Genomic DNA, 13006 nt, shown 5'->3' on the forward strand with positions numbered 1-13006 from the left:
GGTGATTTTGCTCCCCTTGGATAAGTGACTTGACGGAAAGCTTTCAAAGAGGTCACTGTGGCCCATCTTCTCCAGACCCACGTGACTTGGTCACAAGAGAAAACAATTACAGATGTCAGAGGACTTTAAAATATCTTAAAAGCTTAGCAGTTCACCGTATGCCACAGAGTATCTGTGTGTGATGTCCACCATGTCCTTCTGTTGTCCACCCCCTCGGTTAAGCCAGGAGGGCGCCTCTCCCCTCAGGGGAATACCATACATCGATGTGTAGAAAGTTTGCTGTGCCAGCAAGTAAGTGACAAAAGAGACCTTGATAGAATTGGGAAACAAATTGGAGTATGATTTGGTCCTACTCCCTCGGAAGATAAGTTTGTAGAAGGTATTCACATTAGAAGCCTTAAATAAAGACTGTAATGTAAAAATGGTACATCCGGTTCTCTACACTATAGGAACACCTGCACGAGTGACCAAAGAAATGTGTACAGTAACGGTGGGGACTGCAGCATCATTTGTCATCCTAACACCATGAAACATGCCTCATTTCAAAAACATTTATATTTTTGAGACCAAGTCTCGCTCTCGTCACCCAGGGTGTGATCTCGGCTCACTGCAACCTCCACCTCCCGGGTTTAAGCCATTCTCCTGCCTCAGCCTCCCAAGTAGCACGGATTACAGGTGCCTGCCACCATGCCCGGCTAATTTTTGTATTTTTAGTAGAGACAGGGTTTCACCATGTTGGCCAGGCTGGTCTCAAACTCCTGACCTCAGGTAATCCGCCTGCCTCGGCCTCTCAAAATGCTGGGATTACAGGTGTGAGCCACCAAGACCGGCCTTGAAAAACATTTGTAAAGGGTTAAATAAATGACACAAACTGAGGAAGAAATGCTGTTTTCATCAACCATGGCGAGGATCAGCATGAAGATGACTGACTGACTCCACTGGTCACATTATTGATAGAGCAATCAGTAAACCCAGGCACATTGTGGGGATAGGATGCTACTGTAATAGGTCTCCTATGATTATAAATAAAAAACTTGAGGCACCTCACTCACCCAAGTCTTCCATGGCAGCAAAGATTTTTATCCAGAAGTGAATTACTATCTAAGGTCTCTGGGATTCCTCAGTTTGACATGTATAAGGTGCAGTTGCTCCTTCTCACGGCTTCAGACATAAGGAGGTCGGGAAAAGGACACGTGTGTCTCAGGATTAATGTCCCGTGATTAACCCGGTTGATTGTATGTTAACCTGGTTGACTGAAATGGGTTAAAACACAACATGAGGCATCCCTGGGTGGGATCGAACCACCAACCTTTCGGTTAACAGCCGAACGCGCTAACCAATTGTGCCACAGAGACCGTGACTACCGCTTCTACAGGATGCTGTAGGCACGGTACACTCACCAAACTACCCCCAGACCTTCTGTCCTCAGGATAACTGAGGAGGCCTTGGAAAACCAGACAGATTAGAGACCGGTGAGTCGCTGGGGTCACCTGAACACCTGCGCGTTGGGAGATTCTGGAGCCAGGACAGTCAAATGGCCTTCACCCACTCTGCCCCTGGCCTGCTTCAGACGTTCCAGGAAACACCCCCCTCCAAAACCTGCCCAAGCAGCCTGGTGGCCCAAGCCAAGCTGAACGCCCGGCAGGCTCCCGGGATGGCTCTTCCCGTACTTTGCTCCATGTTCACCTAGTAAGGGAGCCTGTGCCCACGCTGCTCAGTGGCTTTTGGGGCGCTGCAGAGCTGCCGCTGCCGTCATCGGATCCTGTGCCCCAATCCAGGGCTCCACCAGGGCAGGGATGTGGTGAGGGTTGCTGGTGGGTCTTCTCTCGAGGAGCAGGGTCTGGCACTCACCAAGGCCCAGGGCTAGGACTTGTCAAACGAATGGGTCGTCGCCTTTTGCTTTCAGTCCTTTTAAGAACCCTGAAAATAGAAATCACGAACTGTTTTCCCATCAGGAAGTTGTTGTTTTTTTTTTTAACAGTTTAGCCCACATCTGTTTAATCTTCCAGTTTAGCATATTTAAAAAATTAGTCTGTACTCAAATGCATAGTTTAAAAAATGAAGTGAGATGGCAGAGTTAGTGCAGTACTATCTGCCCTTCAAAGTTCATGCAACCAACTAATGCAACTTTTCCTTTCACTGGTAAATCTGAATGCAGTTCAGTCATTTGAAACCATCTGCAAAATGCACAAGATTAAGAAGTTTGCCAAGATTAATATCTAACAGTTGAGCACTGAAGAAAGTGAGGGAAAGGAGTAAAAACGACGAAAAAGACCAAGTTAGCTAGATATTTCAATTACATAAGGGAGGTGAATGTCAAGGCTGCAAAACGAAAGAAAAACGGGAAAAAAGTGGCAATTTTTTTTAAACCAATTTGTACAAGTTTATAGTTGACTTTATTTCCAAGTTTTCAAACCTTTCAAGATCTGAAAAGTGAGATACCCTGTCTGAGGGAATGTTTCTTTTAATTCACACCAAAGAAGTTGGGGGTTTGATTGCTTTCGCCGGGGTTTCCATGGAGTCAACAGCTCACTCTGCCAGGCTGCTGTTTGCTCACGAAGTCCTTCATAAAATCAAACTCGTTTTGCCCTAGCTAGAGTTCGGGCAGCTCCTTGATGCGGTCCAAACCCATTTCTATCACCAAGGACATAAGAACTTCGGCGATGAAATCAGTGTCTATGACATTGGGTGGCAGCATTGCAGCAGGGACGTGGGCCACCGAGGCGGGCATGTTGCTGCTGCAGCTGCCGCCGCCGCTGTCGCTGCTGCCCGCACCGCCGCCCGAGCTGCAGCGATGCTGCCGCCAGAGCCGCCGTGGGTGTTGCTGCCGCCTACTGCGGCTGCCCGCGCCGCGGCTGTTGCTGCCCTCGCCGCCCCGGAGCCGCCGCCCGAGTCGCGGAGGTGCTGCTGCCACCGCTGTTGCTGCTGCCCGTGCTGCCGCCTGAACCGCCGGGGGTCCTGCTGCCGCTGCTGTTGCTGCTGCCCGCGCCGCTCCCTGAGCCACCGAGGTGGTGCTGCTGCCCCATGCCGCCACCTGAGCCGCCGGGTTGCTACTGCCGCTGGAGCTGCTGCCTGAATCGCCGGGTTGCTACTGCCGCTGGAGCTGCTGCCTGAATCGCCGGGGTGCTGCTGCCGCCGCTGTTGCTGCTGCCAGCGCCGCCGCCCAAGCCACCGGGTGTGCTGCTACGTCCTGAGCCGCCGCCTAAGCCGCCGGGTGCTGCTGCCTCCGGAGCCTCCGGGGGTGCTGCTGCCACATGAGCCGCCGCTTGAGCCGCAGAGGGGTGCTGCTGTCGCCGCTGTTGCCACTGCCTGTGCGGCCGCGGTGCTGCTGCAACCCGCGCTGCCGCCCAAGCCGCAGGGGGTGCTGTTGCAGCCCGAGCACCCCCCTGGCGCTGCTGCCGTCGCTGTTGCTGCCCGTGCCACCGCGCGAGCTGCCGCCTGAGCCGCCGGGGTGCTGCTGCCGCCTGAGCCGCCGCCCGAGCAGCCCGGGTGCTGCTGCAGCCGCTGTTGCTGCTGCCCGCGCCACGGTCCGAGATGCCTGGGGTGCTGCTGCCGCCCGAGCCGCTGGGGGTGCTGCTGCCGCCACTGTTGCTACTGCCCGCGCCGCTGCCTGAGCCACCGAGGTGGTGCTGCTGCACGAGCCGCCCCCTGAATCACCGGGGGTGCTGCTGCTGCCCCATGCCGCCACCTGAGCCGCCGGGTTGCTACTGCCGCCGGAGCTGCTGCCTGAACCGCCGGGGGTGCTGCTGCCGCCGCTGTTGCCACTGCCTGTGCCGCTGGGGTGCTGCTGCCGCCGCTGTTGCTACTGCCCGCGCCGCAGCCCGAGCCACCGAGGGTGCTGCTGCCGCCTGAGCCGCCGGGTCGTTGCTGTTGCCTGAGCCGCCGCCCAAGCCGCCGGGGTGCTGTCACCACCCCAGCCGCCGCCCCAGCTGCCGGGGTGCTGCTGCCGCCTGAGCGGCACCATGAGCCGCCGGGGTGCTACTGCTGCCGGTGCCGCCGCCCGTGCCGCCGCTTGGGCCGCCGGGGTGCTGCTACCACCCAAGCCTCTGGGGTGCTGCTGCCGACCGAGCCGCCGACGTGCTCGGGGTTGCAATCTCGAGAGTGCTGGTTTGTCCCGTTCATCTGGTGGCCTGCAGCAGGGTGCAAATCCGGCATGCAGTGGCTGCGGGGATCAGGGGTGATGGTTGAAACACTGGCCATTGAGCCTCTGCAGCTGCATGCTGGCCGGCAGGGAGCCTCCCTGGCTGGCCACCGGGGAGACCATGAACTGGGAGTTGTTAAACCTGGCCACTGGGGCCAGTGCGCTCCTCCGTCCACAGTCCCCGGCCCCATGGCGTGCCTGATGCCGCTCTTGGCATTCATGTTGCCTGTGCAATGTGATCGCCCATTAGGGCGTTGAAGGCGCGCTGGGGCCGCTGCTGCTGCTGGTGATGGGGGCCTGGAAACTGCCCCATGCCCGTGCGGTGGGTAGGGTAGCGATGCAGCCCATTGGTGTCGTTGGGGAAGCGCCCGTGGTTCATGGCCATCATATGGTCTGCCATTTGCAGTCCTTCTGTTTTTGCGATTTCTGCCCCCAAGACCAGGGGTGTGATCGTGGGGTCCAGGATTGGCTCAGCAGCACATAGAGGGGGCCTTCCTGGCCTGCCGGGTGCTTCGTTGTCGCGATGTCGGCACCGAGGTCTGGCAGTGGCTACTGGGGCAGATTCAGAGCTCTCACAGCTAGGTAGGAGCTCCCAGCAGCTGCCAACAATGAGCTGTCTCTTGAGGATGATTTTCACTGGGCTTCTTGGCTGGCTTCACTCACTGCTGACACAATGAATGCTGAGGTGCTTCAAGGCTCTGGTCTGGTCTTCTTCCTTCTCCAAACTTCTCCTGTGAGTTACTTCACCTAGTCAACCCTTCAATCTTTGTGGAAATGCTGTTTCTAAGGGTCTTCACCTGCCTGTATTCTTTCCATCCTTCAGATCTTCCCCATTCTAAAGAGGCATGATATACACACACACACACACACACATCAATTATTCTCTGATGCAACACATTGCCTTATGATTTTTCACAGCAGTGACTCGAATCTGTAAGTATCTTGTTGTTTGTCCATAGCTTAATTTATATAATCCTGCAAGGTTATCCACCTCATACCATCTCTCTCTTTTTTTTTTTTTTTTGAGATGGAGTTTTGCTCGTTACTCAGGCTGGAGTGCAATGGCAGGATCTCGGCTCACCGCAACCTCCACCTCCTGGGTTCAGGCAGTTCTCCTGCCTCAGCCTCCCAAGTAGCTGGGATTACAGGCACGTGCCACCATGCCCAGCTAATTTTTTGTATTTTTAGTAGAGGCGCGTTTTCGCCATGTTGACCAGGATGGTCTCTATTCACCCGCCTCGGCCTCACAAAGTGCTGGGATTACAGGCTTGAACCACCACGCCCGGCCCCACCCTTCTGATTTCTATCTCTGTGATTTACTTTTCCTTCTTCTTGTAATCACATAAAGGTGCCTCTCCCACAGAAGATAAATTTGCTAAAAGTGCTGAAGTTTGAGGCATTATATAAGGCCGGATGCAGTGACTCATGCCTGTAAATCCTGACACTTTGAGAGGCCTCACAGCTGTTTGAGCCCAGGAGTTTGGAGACCAGCTTGTGCAACATGGTGAAATCCCTTCTCTACAAAACATACAAAAGTTAGCAGGGCATCATGGCCCATGCCTGTAATCCCAGCTGCTGGGAAGGCCGAGAGACACGAGGATCGCTTGAGCCTGGGAAGTCGAGGCTGCAGGGAGATGTGATTGGGTCACTGCGCTTCAGCCTGAGAGACAGAATGAGACCCTGTCACAAAAACTAAATGTAATATGGCAGTTCTCTACACTATAGAAATATCAGTGGCCACAGATCTGTGTAAAAGAATGACGATTTGGGGATTCTTTGTAATCCTCAAACTAAGAAGCCAACCTCATTTCGAACACATTTTGAAAAGGGTTAAATAAATCATGCACAAACTGAGGCCAAAAAATGCTGTTTTCAAAAATGATGGAGGCGATTAGCATGATGATGAATGATTCCACTGGTCACATTATTGATAGAGCAATCAGTAAATCCAGGCACATCCTGGGGATAGGACACCTCTCTAGGCCTCCTATTAAAAATGAAAACACTAAGCTGGTATATAATCCTTCCAAGCCTATAAGGGGCAGCATGAGGGTTTTATCGCATCAGAGGTGACTCCTTTGGTCTCTGTTTCTTGTTTACAGGCACAAGACAACCTGACTTTTTAGGAGGTGCTCTAGCAGAATTGGACCTGGCGAGGTGGGGGCCACACCTTGACAAGGATCCCTGTTAACTGTAACTAGAACCCTGGGAAGAGAAAACCCTCCCTGCCATGGGCATACCAGGCCGGCCTGGAACCGCCAATCTTTCGGACTTAGGACTATGGGAGCAAACGGGGAAGATTGTCTAGTGATCGATAATACAGGAGTGCTTTAAAAGCTAGAGCAGGCGTCCCTGGGTGGGCTCGAACCACCGACCTTTCGGTTAACAGCCCAACGCGCTAACCAATTGCGCCGCAGAGACGATTATGAGCAACTCCACTGGGTACTATAGGCAGGGCACACTCACCAAATTCTCATTCCTTTCAGCCTCAAGGCTTGCCCGACAGCACGGACGACTGTACAAGGTCTGGGGAAATCGGAGAGATTAGAGAGCGGTGAGTCGCGTTGGTCATGTAGGACACCCACGCTGGGAGATTCTGGAGCCTGAAGGACAGCCGAACGGCCTTTGCTCGCTCTGCCCCTGGCCTGCTTCAGCAGCCCCTGGAATCGCCCCCATCAGCGACCCGAGCCACCTGGGGACCCAAGGGAAGCTGAACGCCCGGTGGGCTCCAGGAATGACTCTTCGAGTTCTTTGCACCGCCTTCACCCAGTGAGGGAGCCTGTTCCCACCCTGCCCAGTCACTTTCGGGGCCACTGCGGAGCTTCCACTGCCATCTTCCGATCCTGTGTCTGGCTCCGGGCCTCCACCAGGGCAGGGATGAGGTGAGGGTCGCTCACGGGGAGCAGGGTCCAACACTCAGCAGGGCGCATGACTGGGGCTTGTTGAATGAATTCGTCGCCTTTAGCTTTTAGTCCTTTGAAGAGCCCTGAGAATGAAAATCAAGAGAGATTTTTCCAAGGGGAAGTTCTTTTCGCAAAGCGTTTATTCAGGTTGACTTCTCGGCACCCCGTGGGGAGGGAAGGAGCAGGGCACCCAGTGCACCTTCTGCGCGGTGGAGCCACCGGGGCTCAGCTGGGGTGGGAGGGCAGAGCGGGGAAAGAGAAAAGTGGGGAAAGAAGCTGGGGAGGGGTGGACCAGACATCCGCACCTCCTAAAAGGTTCGTGCAGAGGCACAAGCGGGAGAAGAATTGTTTTGTTTTGTTGGCTTTTGGTCTTTGTTTTTCGTTTTTGTTTTTGTTTTGAGAGGGAGTCTTGCACTGTCGGCCAGACTGGAGTGCAGTGGCATGATCTCACTGCAACCTCCGCCTCCTGGGTTCAAGGGATTCTCCTGCCTCAGCCTCCTGCGTAGCTGGGATTACAGGCGCCTGCCACCACGCCCAGCTAACTTTTGTATTTTTAGTAGAAATGGGGTTTCACCACATTGGCCAGGCTGGTCTCGAACTCCTGACTGCCCACCTCAGCCTCCCAAAGTGCTGGGATTACAGGTTGAGCCACCCCACCTGGCAGAGAATTGCTTTTTTATTGTAGCAGAATGAGGAGGAATTGAAGGAAAAACGGAAATAGAACCTGTAGCTCCCAAGAATAAGATCTTCCAGAAGAACTAGGCCCAAAACTAGGCGTCTGGGAAGCCTGAAACCCAGGCGGGAGTAGCATTACCCTGACCCTCTGCATTCCTTTAGGCAAAGGACATGCTTCCATTGTTTGTTCAATTGCTTGTGTTTGTTAAATAAATAAAACCCTTTTCATGTATCTTTGAAATGACGTTGGTTCTACTAGCTTGTGATTACACACAATGCTGCAGTCATCGTTCTGTACACTTCTCATTGGCCACTGTGTATTTCTATAGGATAGAGGCCTGGAGAGCAGTTGTTCCAGCAGAGTGATTACCTGGGTTTTTGTTGTTGTTTGTCCATTTGTTTTATTTTGAAAAGGAGTCTCACTCTGTTGCTGAGGCTAGAGTGTGCAGTGGTGCGATCTCAGCTCACTGCAACCTCCGCCTCCCGGGTTCAAGCAATTCCCTGCCTCAGCCTCCCAAGTAGCTGGGATTACAGGCACCTGCCACCACACTTGGCTAATTGCTGTAGTTTTAGTACAGACGGGGTTACACCATCTTGGCTAGGCTGGTCTTGAACTCCTGACCTCGTGATCCACCTGCCTTGGCTTCCCAAAGTGCTGGAATTACAGGCATGAGCCACCATGCCCAGCCTGCATGGTTTTTGTATATTTATTTATTTTTGAGACAGTCTCGCTCTGTGACCTGGAGTCACAGGCTGGAGTGCAGTGGCGTGATCTCAACTCAGTGCAACCTCTGCCTCCCAGCTTAAAGTGATTCTCCTGCTTCCGCCTCCTGAGTAGCTGAGATGACAGGCTCAAGCCACCACACCCAGCTAATGGTTGCATTTTTAGTAGAGATGGGGTTTTACCATGTTGACCAGGCTGGTCTCAGACTCCTGACCTCAAGTGATCTGCCCACCCTGGCCTCTCAAAGTGCTGGGATTACAGGCATGAGCCACAGTGCCCAGTAATTACATGGTTTTTATATCCTTCCATTTTCTGGAATTATTTTTGGCTCATTAGCTATAATTCTTTCTTTCGTTATGTCAGTGATGGCTTTAGGGTTTCTAGACTACATCTTGATCAGTCTGCCATCCAGTGACATTGTACCTCCCCTTCTGGCCTTTATGCTAGTGTTGTCATGTAATTTGATTTTAGACATGTCATAAACCCCAGAATTCCTTATTCTTGCTTTTATTTAATCTGTCAAATTTTTAAAAATATTTAAATAATAAGAAAATAATATATTTACGTGTATAGTGACTTTCAGTCATCTCCATTGCCTTGTGTGGGTCCAGGTTTCTGCCTGGTGTCCCTGTCTTTAGCGACTTTCAGTCATCTCCACTGCCTTGTATGATCCAGGTTTCTGCCTGGTGTCCCTGTCTTTAGCAACTTTCAGCCATCTCCATTGCCTTGTATGGTCCAGGTTTCTGCCTGGTGTCCCTGTCTTTAGCAACTTTCAGTCATCTCCATTGCCTTGTATGATCCAGGTTTCTGCCTGGTGTCCCTGTCTTTAGCAACTTTCAGTCATCTCCATTGCCGTGCAGGGGTCCAGGTTTCTGCCTGGTGTCCTTGTCTTTAGCGACTTTCAGCCATCTCCATTACCTTGTATGATCCAGGTTTCTGCCTGGTGTCCTTGTCTTTAGCGACTTTCAGCCATCTCCATTACCTTGTATGGCCCAGGTTTCTGCCTGGTGTCCCTGTCTTTAGCGACGTTCAGTCATCTCCATTACCTTGTATGATCCAGGTTTCTGCCTGGTGTCCCTGTCTTTAGCGACTTTCAGCCATCTCCATTGCCTTGTATGGTCCAGGTTTCTGCCTGGTGTCCCTGTCTTTAGGCCTGAGGACTCCTTTAACATCTTTTGTGGTGTGGTTTGGTGAATTCTGTTTTGTTTTTGTTTGTTTTCCAGGGCTGGGGGAGGCCATTTAATGAGCTAGGACAGTACAAAGTGCAGCCTTCCCTCCCTGGGAAAGGCAGGAGCACCTGGGCCGGGCTTGCTGGGAAGGGAGCAGCTTCTCAGTGGGCTGGGGAAGGGGGAGGTATGTTCCCTGGGCCTTCGGAGGAGAGCGGGGGGCCTCAGCATTGGGGGCATGGGAGTTGGGTGTACCCCAGGGTTTGAGGGGTGAACTTTAGGAGGTTGAGGGTGGACCCCAGGAGCTGATGGATGGACCCCAGGAGGTTGGGGTGGACCCCTGGGGCCTGAGTATGCATCCCTGGGGCTGGTGGGTGCACCCCCAGGGCCTGAGGGTGAACGGCCAGGGCTGCTGGGTGCCACCCTGGGACCTGGGGGTGAACTGCTGCTAATGGGGGAGGGTGGACCCCTGGGGCTGGTGGGTAGACTCCAGGGGCTGGTGGGTGAAACTCAGGGGCTGGTGGGTGAACCCCAGGGGCTGCAGGGTGGACTCCAGGAGCTGGGGGATGGACCACAGAGGTTGGTGGGTGGACCACAGGGGCTGGGGGATTGACGCCAGGAGCTGGGGGGGTGAACCCCAGGAGCCGGGGGATGGACTCCAGATGTGGCGGGGTGCACCACTGGGGCCAGTGGGTGGACCCGTGGAGCTGGTGGGGACAGCTGGGGTGGTCCTGGGGGCCCTGAGGGCACAGGCCCTGTCGGGGGGCATGGGAGGGCAGAAGCAGGCCTCCTGGCGGGGGCGGTGGCAAAGACTCGGGCAGCAGTGGCCGAGGGGGCAGACCGGTCATCAGCGGGGGTGGAGGCCGCTTCTCTCCAGGGGGTCCGGCCGGGAGGCTGGGCGGAGCCGGGGTCTTCCGCATCTTAAAGTGGAACTGGAGAAAGAACTGCTTGGTCTCCTGGTTCCAGTGGGTCCAGAACTTGTCCTCCGCCTTGTCGATCTCTCTGCTCAGCACCTTGAAGGCGATGGTCTCGTAGGGCTTGGCGGCCATCAGCAGGTACTGCCAGAGCCAGTCCGGGGGCTGGATCCGCAGCTCGTAAGCAGACGTGAAGCGGTGGCGCAGCATGATGCCCTCGCGATCTCAGGGTAGTCGATCTGGAAGAGGAGGCTCTGCTGGCTCATCTCCGAGTCCCTCTGCTTGGCCACTTTGTAGCCCGGGTGGCCGATCTTCACAAACTTCTTCACCTCCACCTTGACCTTCTCAGGCGCAGGCTGGGCAGGGGCCTCCTTGGCATCCTTGGCCGCTCGCCGGGCCAAGTTGGTCTTGTGCTTCTTCCCCTGGGTGTGTGCCAGGTAGCTCCCCTCGTCGTGAAACGTCAGGCAGAGATTGCATTCATAGGAGCCCAGGTGGTTTTTCATAAAATATGGGTCCTTGTTGATGTCGATGTTCTCCAGGGCCAGCTGCAGGAGGCGCTCCCTGCGGTCACTCACGGTTGCTCTGGGAGGAGGCCACGCCCCCCTCCCAGTCTTGCCCCCAGGGCAATGCTGGAAGTTCATGGTGATGGCCTCTGGGCTTCAGCAGACTGGGAGACACCAGAGCCCAAGGCCGCACTATCACCACCTTGATCCGCCACAGCCACGATTTCGCTCTGCGCTAAATTCTGTTTTTTTTTTTTTTTTTTTTTTGAGACAGAGTTTCGCTCTTGTTACCCAGGCTGGAGTGTAATGGCGCAATCTCGGCTCACTGCAACCTCCGCCTCCTGGGTTCAAGCGATTCTTCCACCTCAGCCTCCTCAGTAGCTGGGATTACAGGCACACGCCACCATGCCCAGCTAATTTTTTGTATTTTTAGTAGAGACGGGGTTTCACCATGTTGACCAGGATGTCTCGATCTCTTGACCTCATGATCCACCTGCCTCGGCCTCCCAAAGTGCTGGGATTACAGGCTTGAGCCATCGTGCCTGGCCTTTTTTTTTGAGACGGAGTTTTGCTCTTGTTACCCAGGCTGGAGTGCAATGGCGCAATCTCGGCTCACTGCAACCTCTGCCTCCTGGGTTCAAGCAATTCTTCCAACTCAGCCTTCCGAGTAGCTGGGACTACAGGCTCGCACCACCACACACAGCTAATTTTTGTATTTTTAGTAGAGATGGTGTTTCACCATATTGGCCAGGATGGTCTGGATCTCTTGACCTTGTGATCCGCTCACGTCAGCCTCCCAAAGTGCTGGGAATACAGGCGTGAGCCACGCACCTGGCCTTTTTTGCCATGTCTTTAAATGTCCTTATTTCAGTCACATTTTGAAAGAGTTTCCAATTTGCCATAGAATTCCAGGGAAACTTTCCTTCACTGCTTTAGGATGTTGCCACTCTGACACTTTGTCATCGATATATCATCTTTCCTGCCTTTGTAAAACTGGCATAAAATGGGCTTCTTGTACTTTGGGCTTGTTGTATGATTTTTGGATTGTGTCTTTAAATTAAAAATATTAAATTAAAATACCAAAAGGCCCTGGGTGAGGTGGCTCATGCCTGTAATCCCAGCACTTTGGGAAGGGGAGGTGGAGGATCGCTTGAGGCCCAGAGTTGGAGACCAGCCTGGGCAAGATATCAAGACCCCATCTCTACCCTAGGTATGTATATATAAGTCCTAGATTCATCTTAAGTTCTGTAACAATCGCTTAAAATAAAATGTGCCCACCCTGAGGGTCAGACCTACCTGCTGACTTGCGCTCTGTGTTTGTGAGACATTCTCAACTGCATCTGCTTTCCCTGGCCAAGGTAGGTTTTTGTGTTTTCCTCACACCTGAATGTCTTCAGTGTAAAACTTGTCAGAAATCATTTTCTTTGCTAAAAGATTTCAAAATACTCTTACTTCAATTAAGTGCATTAAAAATGAATTTCTCAGCCAGGCCTGGTATCCCAGCACTTTGGGAGGCCAAGCTGGGCAGATCACCTGAGGTCAGGAGTTCAACACTAGACTGACCAACATGAAGAAACCCTATCTCTAAAACAAAACAAAACAAAAAATAGCCAGGTATGGTGGCACATGCCTGTAGTCTCAGCTACTCGGGAGGCTGAGCAAGAGAATCACTTGAACCCAGGAGGCAGAGGTTGCAGTGAGCCGAAATCACACCATTGCACTCCAGCCTCCATCTCAAAAAAAGAAAAAATAAAAATATTTCCCAGTTGCATCCCTGGAATCCATGGAAAATCCAGGAGAGACAATCAAGAGCTACAGAAGCAAGCACTAACCAGGGGAGGACCAAGCCTGGCTTCCTCACTAGGAGTCAGCGCAAAGTTATCTGCTTTGGTCTCCAGTGCAGAGTGGAACTCGGTTCACCTGTGATGGGAGAACCCAGCCCAGAGGAGGAGGACTTCCTTTTCAAGGTGCCTTCACATA

At 53.3% G+C, this 13006-nt stretch overlaps 1 long non-coding RNA gene, 2 other non-coding genes and 2 pseudogenes across 3 annotated transcripts; 1 reads left to right on the forward strand and 4 right to left on the reverse strand.

Annotated features, from left to right (window-relative positions):
- Nucleotides 1-1281: 1281 nt before the first annotated feature.
- TRNAN-GUU (transfer RNA asparagine (anticodon GUU)) lies at nt 1282-1355 on the reverse strand. Its single transcript has one exon. It is a non-coding gene; the product is annotated as a tRNA-Asn (tRNA).
- Nucleotides 1356-2390: 1035 nt separating this feature from the next.
- Nucleotides 2391-4541, reverse strand: LOC100895817 (cbp/p300-interacting transactivator 2-like; annotated as a pseudogene).
- On the forward strand, nt 2858-7960 carry LOC128930083 (uncharacterized). The gene is made up of 2 exons (XR_013529195.1): nt 2858-4874; nt 6628-7960. It is a non-coding gene; the product is annotated as an uncharacterized LOC128930083 (long non-coding RNA).
- On the reverse strand, nt 6489-6562 carry TRNAN-GUU (transfer RNA asparagine (anticodon GUU)). Its single transcript has one exon. It is a non-coding gene; the product is annotated as a tRNA-Asn (tRNA).
- Nucleotides 7961-9773: 1813 nt separating the features above from the next.
- LOC144580151 (splicing factor 3A subunit 2 pseudogene) lies at nt 9774-11200 on the reverse strand (annotated as a pseudogene).
- Between the last annotated feature and the right edge of the window lie 1806 nt (nt 11201-13006).

This window comes from Callithrix jacchus, chromosome 18, assembly GCF_049354715.1.
Source record: "Callithrix jacchus isolate 240 chromosome 18, calJac240_pri, whole genome shotgun sequence".
NCBI lineage: Eukaryota > Metazoa > Chordata > Mammalia > Primates > Cebidae > Callithrix > Callithrix jacchus.